The sequence below is a fragment of the Carassius gibelio genome, chromosome A16 (assembly GCF_023724105.1).
Source record: "Carassius gibelio isolate Cgi1373 ecotype wild population from Czech Republic chromosome A16, carGib1.2-hapl.c, whole genome shotgun sequence".
Lineage (NCBI taxonomy): Eukaryota > Metazoa > Chordata > Actinopteri > Cypriniformes > Cyprinidae > Carassius > Carassius gibelio.
The window spans coordinates 30,166,780-30,180,260 of record NC_068386.1 but is presented as its reverse complement, the minus strand read 5'-3'; positions in this window follow the sequence as shown (position 1 = coordinate 30,180,260).

Below are 13,481 nucleotides of genomic sequence, written 5' to 3'. Positions count from 1 at the left end.
GTCAGTTTACAGCTTTCTGAGTCCAGTAATGTTGAAATAGTGCTGCTGTTCAAATGAAGTGAAATCAAGCCCAAATCTGCTCAAAAGCTTTTCTCTCTATCAGAGTAAGCTGTTTCCTTCAGTATTAAGTGCAAATCTTGCCAAACTGATAGATGCTTATGCCTTATGAAATACAATGTTTTCTGCAATGCTGTAATACAGTTTTTAATGTGTTAGAAGTTATATGCACAAAAACTAATGTTAGGACTTCAATGATCAAGATTGTCACTTTACAGCTTTCTGAGTCCAGTAATGTTGAAATAGTGATTCTGTTCAAATGAAGTGAAACCAAGCCCAAATCTGCTCAAAAGCTTTTCTCTCTATCAGAGTAAGCTGTTTCATTCAGTATTAAGTGCAAATCTTGCCAAACTGATAGATGCTTATGCCTTATGCAATACAATGTTTTCTGCAATGCTGTAAGACAGTTTTTAATGTGTTAGAAGTTATATGCACAAAAACTTATGTTAGGACTTCAATGATCAAGATTGTCAGTTTACAGCTTTCTGAGTCCAGTAATGTTGAAATAGTGCTGCTGTTCAAATGAAGTGAAATCAAGCCCAAATCTGCTCAAAAGCTTTTCTCTCTATCAGAGTAAGCTGTTTCCTTCAGTATTAAGTGCAAATCTTGCCAAACTGATAGATGCTTATGCCTTATGAAATACAATGTTTTCTGCAATGCTGTAATACAGTTTTTAATGTGTTAGAAGTTATATGCACAAAAACTAATGTTAGGACTTCAATGATCAAGATTGTCACTTTACAGCTTTCTGAGTCCAGTAATGTTGAAATAGTGATTCTGTTCAAATGAAGTGAAACCAAGCCCAAATCTGCTCAAAAGCTTTTCTCTCTATCAGAGAAAGCTGTTTCATTCAGTATTAAGTGCAAATCTTGCCAAACTGATAGATGCTTATGCCTTATGCAATAGAATGTTTTTTGCAATGCTGTAAGACAGTTTTTAATGTGTTAGAAGTTATATGCACAAAAACTTATGTTAGGACTTCAATGATCAAGATTGTCAGTTTACAGCTTTCTGAGTCCAGTAATGTTGAAATAGTGATTCTGTTCAAATGAAGTGAAATCAAGCCCAAATCTGCTCAAAAGCTTTTCTCTCTATTAGAGAAAGCTGTTTCATTTAGTATTCAGTGCAAATCTTGCCAAACTGAAACATACTTATGTCTTATGTAATAAAATGTTTTCTGCAATGCTGTAAGACAGTTTTTAATGTGTTAGAAGTTATATGCACAAAAACTAATGTTAGGACTTCAATGATCAAGATTGTCAGTTTACAGCTTTCTGAGTCCAGTAATGTTGAAATAGTGAGTCTGTTCAAATGAAGTGAAATCAAGCCCAAATCTGCTCAAAAGCTTTTCTCTCTATCAGAGTAAGCTGTTTCATTCAGTATTAAGTGCAAATCTTGCCAAACTGATAGATGCTTATGCCTTATGAAATACAATGTTTTCTGCAATGCTGTAAGACAGTTTTTAATGTGTTAGAAGTTATATGCACAAAAACTAATGTTAGGACTTCAATGATCAAGATTGTCAGTTTACAGCTTTCTGAGTGCAGTAATGTTGAAATAGTGATTCTGTTCAAATGAAGTGAAACCAAGCCCAAATCTGCTCAAAAGCTTTTCTCTCTATTAGAGAGAGCTGTTTCATTCAGTATTCAGTGCAAATCTTGCCAAACTGAAAGATGTTTATGCCTTATGAAATACAATGTTTTCTGCAATGCTGTAAGACAGTTTTTAATGTGTTAGAAGTTATATGCACAAAAACTTATGTTAGGACTTCAATGATCAAGATTGTCAGTTTACAGCTTTCTGAGTCCAGTAATGTTGAAATAATGCTGCTGTTCAAATGAAGTGAAATCAAGCCCAAATCTGCTCAAAAGCTTTTCTCTCTATCAGAGTAAGCTGTTTCATTCAGTATTAAGTGCAAATCTTGCCAAACTGATAGATGCTTATGCCTTATGAAATACAATGTTTTCTGCAATGCTGTAAGACAGTTTTTAATGTGTTAGAAGTTATATGCACAAAAACTAATGTTAGGACTTCAATGATCAAGATTGTCAGTTTACAGCTTTCTGAGTCCAGTAATGTTGAAATAGTGATTCTGTTCAAATGAAGTGAAACCAAGCCCCAATCTGCTCAAAAGCTTTTCTCTCTATCAGAGTAAGCTGTTTCATTCAGTATTAAGTGCAAATCTTGCCAAACTGATAGATGCTTATGCCTTATGCAATACAATGTTTTCTGCAATGCTGTAAGACAGTTTTTAATGTGTTAGAAGTTATATGCACAAAAACTTATGTTAGGACTTCAATGATCAAGATTGTCAGTTTACAGCTTTCTGAGTCCAGTAATGTTGAAATAGTGCTGCTGTTCAAATGAAGTGAAATCAAGCCCAAATCTGCTCAAAAGCTTTTCTCTCTATCAGAGTAAGCTGTTTCCTTCAGTATTAAGTGCAAATCTTGCCAAACTGATAGATGCTTATGCCTTATGAAATACAATGTTTTCTGCAATGCTGTAATACAGTTTTTAATGTGTTAGAAGTTATATGCACAAAAACTAATGTTAGGACTTCAATGATCAAGATTGTCACTTTACAGCTTTCTGAGTCCAGTAATGTTGAAATAGTGATTCTGTTCAAATGAAGTGAAACCAAGCCCAAATCTGCTCAAAAGCTTTTCTCTCTATCAGAGTAAGCTGTTTCATTCAGTATTAAGTGCAAATCTTGCCAAACTGATAGATGCTTATGCCTTATGCAATACAATGTTTTCTGCAATGCTGTAAGACAGTTTTTAATGTGTTAGAAGTTATATGCACAAAAACTTATGTTAGGACTTCAATGATCAAGATTGTCAGTTTACAGCTTTCTGAGTCCAGTAATGTTGAAATAGTGCTGCTGTTCAAATGAAGTGAAATCAAGCCCAAATCTGCTCAAAAGCTTTTCTCTCTATCAGAGTAAGCTGTTTCATTCAGTATTAAGTGCAAATCTTGCCAAACTGATAGATGCTTGTGCCTTATGAAATACAATGTTTTCTGCAATGCTGTAAGACAGTTTTTAATGTGTTAGAAGTTATATGCACAAAAACTAATGTTAGGACTTCAATGATCAAGATTGTCAGTTTACAGCTTTCTGAGTCCAGTAATGTTGAAATAGTGATTCTGTTCAAATGAAGTTAAATCAAGCCCAAATCTGCTCAAAAGCTTTTCTCTCTATTAGAGAAAGCTGTTTCATTCAGTATTAAGTGCAAATCTTGCCAAACTGAAACATACTTATGTCTTATGTAATAAAATGTTTTCTGCAATGCTGTAAGACAGTTTTTAATGTGTTAGAAGTTATATGCACAAAAACTAATGTTAGGACTTCAATGATCAAGATTGTCAGTTTACAGCTTTCTGAGTCCAGTAATGTTGAAATAGTGATTCTGTTCAAATGAAGTGAAATCAAGCCCAAATCTGTTCAAAAGCTTTTCTCTCTATTAGAGAAAGCTGTTTCATTCAGTATTCAGTGCAAATCTTGCCAAACTGAAACATACTTATGTCTTATCTAATAAAATGTTTTCTGCAATGCTGTAAGACAGTTTTTAATGTGTTAGAAGTTATATGCACAAAAACTAATGTTAGGACTTCAATGATCAAGATTGTCAATTTACAGCTTTCTGAGTCCAGTAATGTTGAAATAGTGATTCTGTTCAAATGAAGTGAAATCAAGCCCAAATCTGCTCAAAAGCTTTTCTCTCTATCAGAGTAAGCTGTTTCATTCAGTATTAAGTGCAAATCTTGCCAAACTGATAGATGCTTATGCCTTATGCAATACAATGTTTTCTGCAATGCTGTAAGACAGTTTTTAATGTGTTAGAAGTTATATGCACAAAAACTTATGTTAGGACTTCAATGATCAAGATTTTCAGTTTACAGCTTTCTGAGTCCAGTAATGTTGAAATAGTGCTGCTGTTCAAATGAAGTGAAATCAAGCCCAAATCTGCTCAAAAGCTTTTCTCTCTATCAGAGTAAGCTGTTTCATTCAGTATTAAGTGCAAATCTTGCCAAACTGATAGATGCTTATGCCTTATGAAATACGATGTTTTCTGCAATGCTGTAAGACAGTTTTTAATGTGTTAGAAGTTATATGCACAAAAACTAATGTTAGGACTTCAGTGATCAAGATTGTCGGTTTACAGCTTTCTGAGTCCAGTAATGTTGAAATAGTGATTCTGTTCAAATGAAGTGAAACCAAGCCCAAATCTGCTCAAAAGCTTTTCTCTCTATCAGAGTAAGCTGTTTCATTCAGTATTAAGTGCAAATCTTGCCAAACTGATAGATGCTTATGCCTTATGAAATACAATGTTTTCTGCAATGCTGTAAGACAGTTTTTAATGTGTTAGAAGTTATATGCACAAAAACTAATGTTAGGACTTCAATGATCAAGATTGTCAGTTTACAGCTTTCTGAGTCCAGTAATGTTGAAATAGTGATTCTGTTCAAATGAAGTGAAATCAAGCCCAAATCTGTTCAAAAGCTTTTCTCTCTATTAGAGAAAGCTGTTTCATTCAGTATTCAGTGCAAATCTTGCCAAACTGAAACATACTTATGTCTTATCTAATAAAATGTTTTCTGCAATGCTGTAAGACAGTTTTTAATGTGTTAGAAGTTATATGCACAAAAACTAATGTTAGGACTTCAATGATCAAGATTGTCAGTTTACAGCTTTCTGAGTCCAGTAATGTTGAAATAGTGATTCTGTTCAAATGAAGTGAAATCAAGCCCAAATCTGCTCAAAAGCTTTTCTCTCTATCAGAGTAAGCTGTTTCATTCAGTATTAAGTGCAAATCTTGCCAAACTGATAGATGCTTATGCCTTATGCAATACAATGTTTTCTGCAATGCTGTAAGACAGTTTTTAATGTGTTAGAAGTTATATGCACAAAAACTTATGTTAGGACTTCAATGATCAAGATTGTCAGTTTACAGCTTTCTGAGTCCAGTAATGTTGAAATAGTGCTGCTGTTCAAATGAAGTGAAATCAAGCCCAAATCTGCTCAAAAGCTTTTCTCTCTATCAGAGTAAGCTGTTTCATTCAGTATTAAGTGCAAATCTTGCCAAACTGATAGATGCTTATGCCTTATGCAATACAATGTTTTCTGCAATGCTGTAAGACAGTTTTTAATGTGTTAGAAGTTATATGCACAAAAACTTATGTTAGGACTTCAATGATCAAGATTTTCAGTTTACAGCTTTCTGAGTCCAGTAATGTTGAAATAGTGCTGCTGTTCAAATGAAGTGAAATCAAGCCCAAATCTGCTCAAAAGCTTTTCTCTCTATCAGAGTAAGCTGTTTCATTCAGTATTAAGTGCAAATCTTGCCAAACTGATAGATGCTTATGCCTTATGAAATACGATGTTTTCTGCAATGCTGTAAGACAGTTTTTAATGTGTTAGAAGTTATATGCACAAAAACTAATGTTAGGACTTCAGTGATCAAGATTGTCGGTTTACAGCTTTCTGAGTCCAGTAATGTTGAAATAGTGATTCTGTTCAAATGAAGTGAAACCAAGCCCAAATCTGCTCAAAAGCTTTTCTCTCTATCAGAGTAAGCTGTTTCATTCAGTATTAAGTGCAAATCTTGCCAAACTGATAGATGCTTATGCCTTATGAAATACAATGTTTTCTGCAATGCTGTAAGACAGTTTTTAATGTGTTAGAAGTTATATGCACAAAAACTAATGTTAGGACTTCAATGATCAAGATTGTCAGTTTACAGCTTTCTGAGTCCAGTAATGTTGAAATAGTGATTCTGTTCAAATGAAGTGAAATCAAGCCCAAATCTGTTCAAAAGCTTTTCTCTCTATTAGAGAAAGCTGTTTCATTCAGTATTCAGTGCAAATCTTGCCAAACTGAAACATACTTATGTCTTATCTAATAAAATGTTTTCTGCAATGCTGTAAGACAGTTTTTAATGTGTTAGAAGTTATATGCACAAAAACTAATGTTAGGACTTCAATGATCAAGATTGTCAGTTTACAGCTTTCTGAGTCCAGTAATGTTGAAATAGTGATTCTGTTCAAATGAAGTGAAATCAAGCCCAAATCTGCTCAAAAGCTTTTCTCTCTATCAGAGTAAGCTGTTTCATTCAGTATTAAGTGCAAATCTTGCCAAACTGATAGATGCTTATGCCTTATGCAATACAATGTTTTCTGCAATGCTGTAAGACAGTTTTTAATGTGTTAGAAGTTATATGCACAAAAACTTATGTTAGGACTTCAATGATCAAGATTGTCAGTTTACAGCTTTCTGAGTCCAGTAATGTTGAAATAGTGCTGCTGTTCAAATGAAGTGAAATCAAGCCCAAATCTGCTCAAAAGCTTTTCTCTCTATCAGAGTAAGCTGTTTCATTCAGTATTAAGTGCAAATCTTGCCAAACTGATAGATGCTTATGCCTTATGAAATACAATGTTTTCTGCAATGCTGTAAGACAGTTTTTAATGTGTTAGAAGTTATATGCACAAAAACTAATGTTAGGACTTCAATGATCAAGATTGTCAGTTTACAGCTTTCTGAGTCCAGTAATGTTGAAATAGTGATTCTGTTCAAATGAAGTGAAACCAAGCCCAAATCTGCTCAAAAGCTTTTCTCTCTATCAGAGTAAGCTGTTTCATTCAGTATTAAGTGCAAATCTTGCCAAACTGATAGATGCTTATGCCTTATGAAATACAATGTTTTCTGCAATGCTGTAAGACAGTTTTTAATGTGTTAGAAGTTATATGCACAAAAACTAATGTTAGGACTTCAATGATCAAGATTGTCAGTTTACAGCTTTCTGAGTCCAGTAATGTTGAAATAGTGATTCTGTTCAAATGAAGTGAAACCAAGCCCAAATCTGCTCAAAAGCTTTTCTCTCTATCAGAGTAAGCTGTTTCATTCAGTATTAAGTGCAAATCTTGCCAAACTGATAGATGCTTATGCCTTATGCAATACAATGTTTTCTGCAATGCTGTAAGACAGTTTTTAATGTGTTAGAAGTTATATGCACAAAAACTTATGTTAGGACTTCAATGATCAAGATTGTCAGTTTACAGCTTTCTGAGTCCAGTAATGTTGAAATAGTGCTGCTGTTCAAATGAAGTGAAATCAAGCCCAAATCTGCTCAAAAGCTTTTCTCTCTATCAGAGTAAGCTGTTTCCTTCAGTATTAAGTGCAAATCTTGCCAAACTGATAGATGCTTATGCCTTATGAAATACAATGTTTTCTGCAATGCTGTAATACAGTTTTTAATGTGTTAGAAGTTATATGCACAAAAACTAATGTTAGGACTTCAATGATCAAGATTGTCACTTTACAGCTTTCTGAGTCCAGTAATGTTGAAATAGTGATTCTGTTCAAATGAAGTGAAACCAAGCCCAAATCTGCTCAAAAGCTTTTCTCTCTATCAGAGTAAGCTGTTTCATTCAGTATTAAGTGCAAATCTTGCCAAACTGATAGATGCTTATGCCTTATGCAATACAATGTTTTCTGCAATGCTGTAAGACAGTTTTTAATGTGTTAGAAGTTATATGCACAAAAACTTATGTTAGGACTTCAATGATCAAGATTGTCAGTTTACAGCTTTCTGAGTCCAGTAATGTTGAAATAGTGCTGCTGTTCAAATGAAGTGAAATCAAGCCCAAATCTGCTCAAAAGCTTTTCTCTCTATCAGAGTAAGCTGTTTCCTTCAGTATTAAGTGCAAATCTTGCCAAACTGATAGATGCTTATGCCTTATGAAATACAATGTTTTCTGCAATGCTGTAATACAGTTTTTAATGTGTTAGAAGTTATATGCACAAAAACTAATGTTAGGACTTCAATGATCAAGATTGTCACTTTACAGCTTTCTGAGTCCAGTAATGTTGAAATAGTGATTCTGTTCAAATGAAGTGAAACCAAGCCCAAATCTGCTCAAAAGCTTTTCTCTCTATCAGAGAAAGCTGTTTCATTCAGTATTAAGTGCAAATCTTGCCAAACTGATAGATGCTTATGCCTTATGCAATAGAATGTTTTTTGCAATGCTGTAAGACAGTTTTTAATGTGTTAGAAGTTATATGCACAAAAACTTATGTTAGGACTTCAATGATCAAGATTGTCAGTTTACAGCTTTCTGAGTCCAGTAATGTTGAAATAGTGATTCTGTTCAAATGAAGTGAAATCAAGCCCAAATCTGCTCAAAAGCTTTTCTCTCTATTAGAGAAAGCTGTTTCATTTAGTATTCAGTGCAAATCTTGCCAAACTGAAACATACTTATGTCTTATGTAATAAAATGTTTTCTGCAATGCTGTAAGACAGTTTTTAATGTGTTAGAAGTTATATGCACAAAAACTAATGTTAGGACTTCAATGATCAAGATTGTCAGTTTACAGCTTTCTGAGTCCAGTAATGTTGAAATAGTGAGTCTGTTCAAATGAAGTGAAATCAAGCCCAAATCTGCTCAAAAGCTTTTCTCTCTATCAGAGTAAGCTGTTTCATTCAGTATTAAGTGCAAATCTTGCCAAACTGATAGATGCTTATGCCTTATGAAATACAATGTTTTCTGCAATGCTGTAAGACAGTTTTTAATGTGTTAGAAGTTATATGCACAAAAACTAATGTTAGGACTTCAATGATCAAGATTGTCAGTTTACAGCTTTCTGAGTGCAGTAATGTTGAAATAGTGATTCTGTTCAAATGAAGTGAAACCAAGCCCAAATCTGCTCAAAAGCTTTTCTCTCTATTAGAGAGAGCTGTTTCATTCAGTATTCAGTGCAAATCTTGCCAAACTGAAAGATGTTTATGCCTTATGAAATACAATGTTTTCTGCAATGCTGTAAGACAGTTTTTAATGTGTTAGAAGTTATATGCACAAAAACTTATGTTAGGACTTCAATGATCAAGATTGTCAGTTTACAGCTTTCTGAGTCCAGTAATGTTGAAATAATGCTGCTGTTCAAATGAAGTGAAATCAAGCCCAAATCTGCTCAAAAGCTTTTCTCTCTATCAGAGTAAGCTGTTTCATTCAGTATTAAGTGCAAATCTTGCCAAACTGATAGATGCTTATGCCTTATGAAATACAATGTTTTCTGCAATGCTGTAAGACAGTTTTTAATGTGTTAGAAGTTATATGCACAAAAACTAATGTTAGGACTTCAATGATCAAGATTGTCAGTTTACAGCTTTCTGAGTCCAGTAATGTTGAAATAGTGATTCTGTTCAAATGAAGTGAAACCAAGCCCCAATCTGCTCAAAAGCTTTTCTCTCTATCAGAGTAAGCTGTTTCATTCAGTATTAAGTGCAAATCTTGCCAAACTGATAGATGCTTATGCCTTATGCAATACAATGTTTTCTGCAATGCTGTAAGACAGTTTTTAATGTGTTAGAAGTTATATGCACAAAAACTTATGTTAGGACTTCAATGATCAAGATTGTCAGTTTACAGCTTTCTGAGTCCAGTAATGTTGAAATAGTGCTGCTGTTCAAATGAAGTGAAATCAAGCCCAAATCTGCTCAAAAGCTTTTCTCTCTATCAGAGTAAGCTGTTTCCTTCAGTATTAAGTGCAAATCTTGCCAAACTGATAGATGCTTATGCCTTATGAAATACAATGTTTTCTGCAATGCTGTAATACAGTTTTTAATGTGTTAGAAGTTATATGCACAAAAACTAATGTTAGGACTTCAATGATCAAGATTGTCACTTTACAGCTTTCTGAGTCCAGTAATGTTGAAATAGTGATTCTGTTCAAATGAAGTGAAACCAAGCCCAAATCTGCTCAAAAGCTTTTCTCTCTATCAGAGTAAGCTGTTTCATTCAGTATTAAGTGCAAATCTTGCCAAACTGATAGATGCTTATGCCTTATGCAATACAATGTTTTCTGCAATGCTGTAAGACAGTTTTTAATGTGTTAGAAGTTATATGCACAAAAACTTATGTTAGGACTTCAATGATCAAGATTGTCAGTTTACAGCTTTCTGAGTCCAGTAATGTTGAAATAGTGCTGCTGTTCAAATGAAGTGAAATCAAGCCCAAATCTGCTCAAAAGCTTTTCTCTCTATCAGAGTAAGCTGTTTCATTCAGTATTAAGTGCAAATCTTGCCAAACTGATAGATGCTTGTGCCTTATGAAATACAATGTTTTCTGCAATGCTGTAAGACAGTTTTTAATGTGTTAGAAGTTATATGCACAAAAACTAATGTTAGGACTTCAATGATCAAGATTGTCAGTTTACAGCTTTCTGAGTCCAGTAATGTTGAAATAGTGATTCTGTTCAAATGAAGTTAAATCAAGCCCAAATCTGCTCAAAAGCTTTTCTCTCTATTAGAGAAAGCTGTTTCATTCAGTATTAAGTGCAAATCTTGCCAAACTGAAACATACTTATGTCTTATGTAATAAAATGTTTTCTGCAATGCTGTAAGACAGTTTTTAATGTGTTAGAAGTTATATGCACAAAAACTAATGTTAGGACTTCAATGATCAAGATTGTCAGTTTACAGCTTTCTGAGTCCAGTAATGTTGAAATAATGCTGCTGTTCAAATGAAGTGAAATCAAGCCCAAATCTGCTCAAAAGCTTTTCTCTCTATCAGAGTAAGCTGTTTCATTCAGTATTAAGTGCAAATCTTGCCAAACTGATAGATGCTTATGCCTTATGAAATACAATGTTTTCTGCAATGCTGTAAGACAGTTTTTAATGTGTTAGAAGTTATATGCACAAAAACTAATGTTAGGACTTCAATGATCAAGATTGTCAGTTTACAGCTTTCTGAGTCCAGTAATGTTGAAATAGTGATTCTGTTCAAATGAAGTGAAACCAAGCCCCAATCTGCTCAAAAGCTTTTCTCTCTATCAGAGTAAGCTGTTTCATTCAGTATTAAGTGCAAATCTTGCCAAACTGATAGATGCTTATGCCTTATGCAATACAATGTTTTCTGCAATGCTGTAAGACAGTTTTTAATGTGTTAGAAGTTATATGCACAAAAACTTATGTTAGGACTTCAATGATCAAGATTGTCAGTTTACAGCTTTCTGAGTCCAGTAATGTTGAAATAGTGCTGCTGTTCAAATGAAGTGAAATCAAGCCCAAATCTGCTCAAAAGCTTTTCTCTCTATCAGAGTAAGCTGTTTCCTTCAGTATTAAGTGCAAATCTTGCCAAACTGATAGATGCTTATGCCTTATGAAATACAATGTTTTCTGCAATGCTGTAATACAGTTTTTAATGTGTTAGAAGTTATATGCACAAAAACTAATGTTAGGACTTCAATGATCAAGATTGTCACTTTACAGCTTTCTGAGTCCAGTAATGTTGAAATAGTGATTCTGTTCAAATGAAGTGAAATCAAGCCCAAATCTGCTCAAAAGCTTTTCTCTCTATCAGAGTAAGCTGTTTCATTCAGTATTAAGTGCAAATCTTGCCAAACTGATAGATGCTTGTGCCTTATGAAATACAATGTTTTCTGCAATGCTGTAAGACAGTTTTTAATGTGTTAGAAGTTATATGCACAAAAACTAATGTTAGGACTTCAATGATCAAGATTGTCAGTTTACAGCTTTCTGAGTCCAGTAATGTTGAAATAGTGATTCTGTTCAAATGAAGTTAAATCAAGCCCAAATCTGCTCAAAAGCTTTTCTCTCTATTAGAGAAAGCTGTTTCATTCAGTATTAAGTGCAAATCTTGCCAAACTGAAACATACTTATGTCTTATGTAATAAAATGTTTTCTGCAATGCTGTAAGACAGTTTTTAATGTGTTAGAAGTTATATGCACAAAAACTAATGTTAGGACTTCAATGATCAAGATTGTCAGTTTACAGCTTTCTGAGTCCAGTAATGTTGAAATAGTGATTCTGTTCAAATGAAGTTAAATCAAGCCCAAATCTGCTCAAAAGCTTTTCTCTCTATTAGAGAAAGCTGTTTCATTCAGTATTAAGTGCAAATCTTGCCAAACTGAAACATACTTATGTCTTATGTAATAAAATGTTTTCTGCAATGCTGTAAGACAGTTTTTAATGTGTTAGAAGTTATATGCACAAAAACTAATGTTAGGACTTCAATGATCAAGATTGTCAGTTTACAGCTTTCTGAGTCCAGTAATGTTGAAATAGTGAGTCTGTTCAAATGAAGTGAAATCAAGCCCAAATCTGCTCAAAAGCTTTTCTCTCTATCAGAGTAAGCTGTTTCATTCAGTATTAAGTGCAAATCTTGCCAAACTGATAGATGCTTATGCCTTATGCAATACAATGTTTTCTGCAATGCTGTAAGACAGTTTTTAATGTGTTAGAAGTTATATGCACAAAAACTTATGTTAGGACTTCAATGATCAAGATTGTCAGTTTACAGCTTTCTGAGTCCAGTAATGTTGAAATAGTGCTGCTGTTCAAATGAAGTGAAATCAAGCCCAAATCTGCTCAAAAGCTTTTCTCTCTATCAGAGTAAGCTGTTTCATTCAGTATTAAGTGCAAATCTTGCCAAACTGATAGATGCTTATGCCTTATGAAATACAATGTTTTCTGCAATGCTGTAAGACAGTTTTTAATGTGTTAGAAGTTATATGCACAAAAACTAATGTTAGGACTTCAATGATCAAGATTGTCAGTTTACAGCTTTCTGAGTCCAGTAATGTTGAAATAGTGATTCTGTTCAAATGAAGTGAAACCAAGCCCAAATCTGCTCAAAAGCTTTTCTCTCTATCAGAGTAAGCTGTTTCATTCAGTATTAAGTGCAAATCTTGCCAAACTGATAGATGCTTATGCCTTATGAAATACAATGTTTTCTGCAATGCTGTAAGACAGTTTTTAATGTGTTAGAAGTTATATGCACAAAAACTAATGTTAGGACTTCAATGATCAAGATTGTCAGTTTACAGCTTTCTGAGTCCAGTAATGTTGAAATAGTGATTCTGTTCAAATGAAGTGAAACCAAGCCCAAATCTGCTCAAAAGCTTTTCTCTCTATCAGAGTAAGCTGTTTCATTCAGTATTAAGTGCAAATCTTGCCAAACTGATAGATGCTTATGCCTTATGCAATACAATGTTTTCTGCAATGCTGTAAGACAGTTTTTAATGTGTTAGAAGTTATATGCACAAAAACTTATGTTAGGACTTCAATGATCAAGATTGTCAGTTTACAGCTTTCTGAGTCCAGTAATGTTGAAATAGTGCTGCTGTTCAAATGAAGTGAAATCAAGCCCAAATCTGCTCAAAAGCTTTTCTCTCTATCAGAGTAAGCTGTTTCCTTCAGTATTAAGTGCAAATCTTGCCAAACTGATAGATGCTTATGCCTTATGAAATACAATGTTTTCTGCAATGCTGTAATACAGTTTTTAATGTGTTAGAAGTTATATGCACAAAAACTAATGTTAGGACTTCAATGATCAAGATTGTCACTTTACAGCTTTCTGAGTCCAGTAATGTTGAAATAGTGATTCTGTTCAAATGAAGTGAAACCAA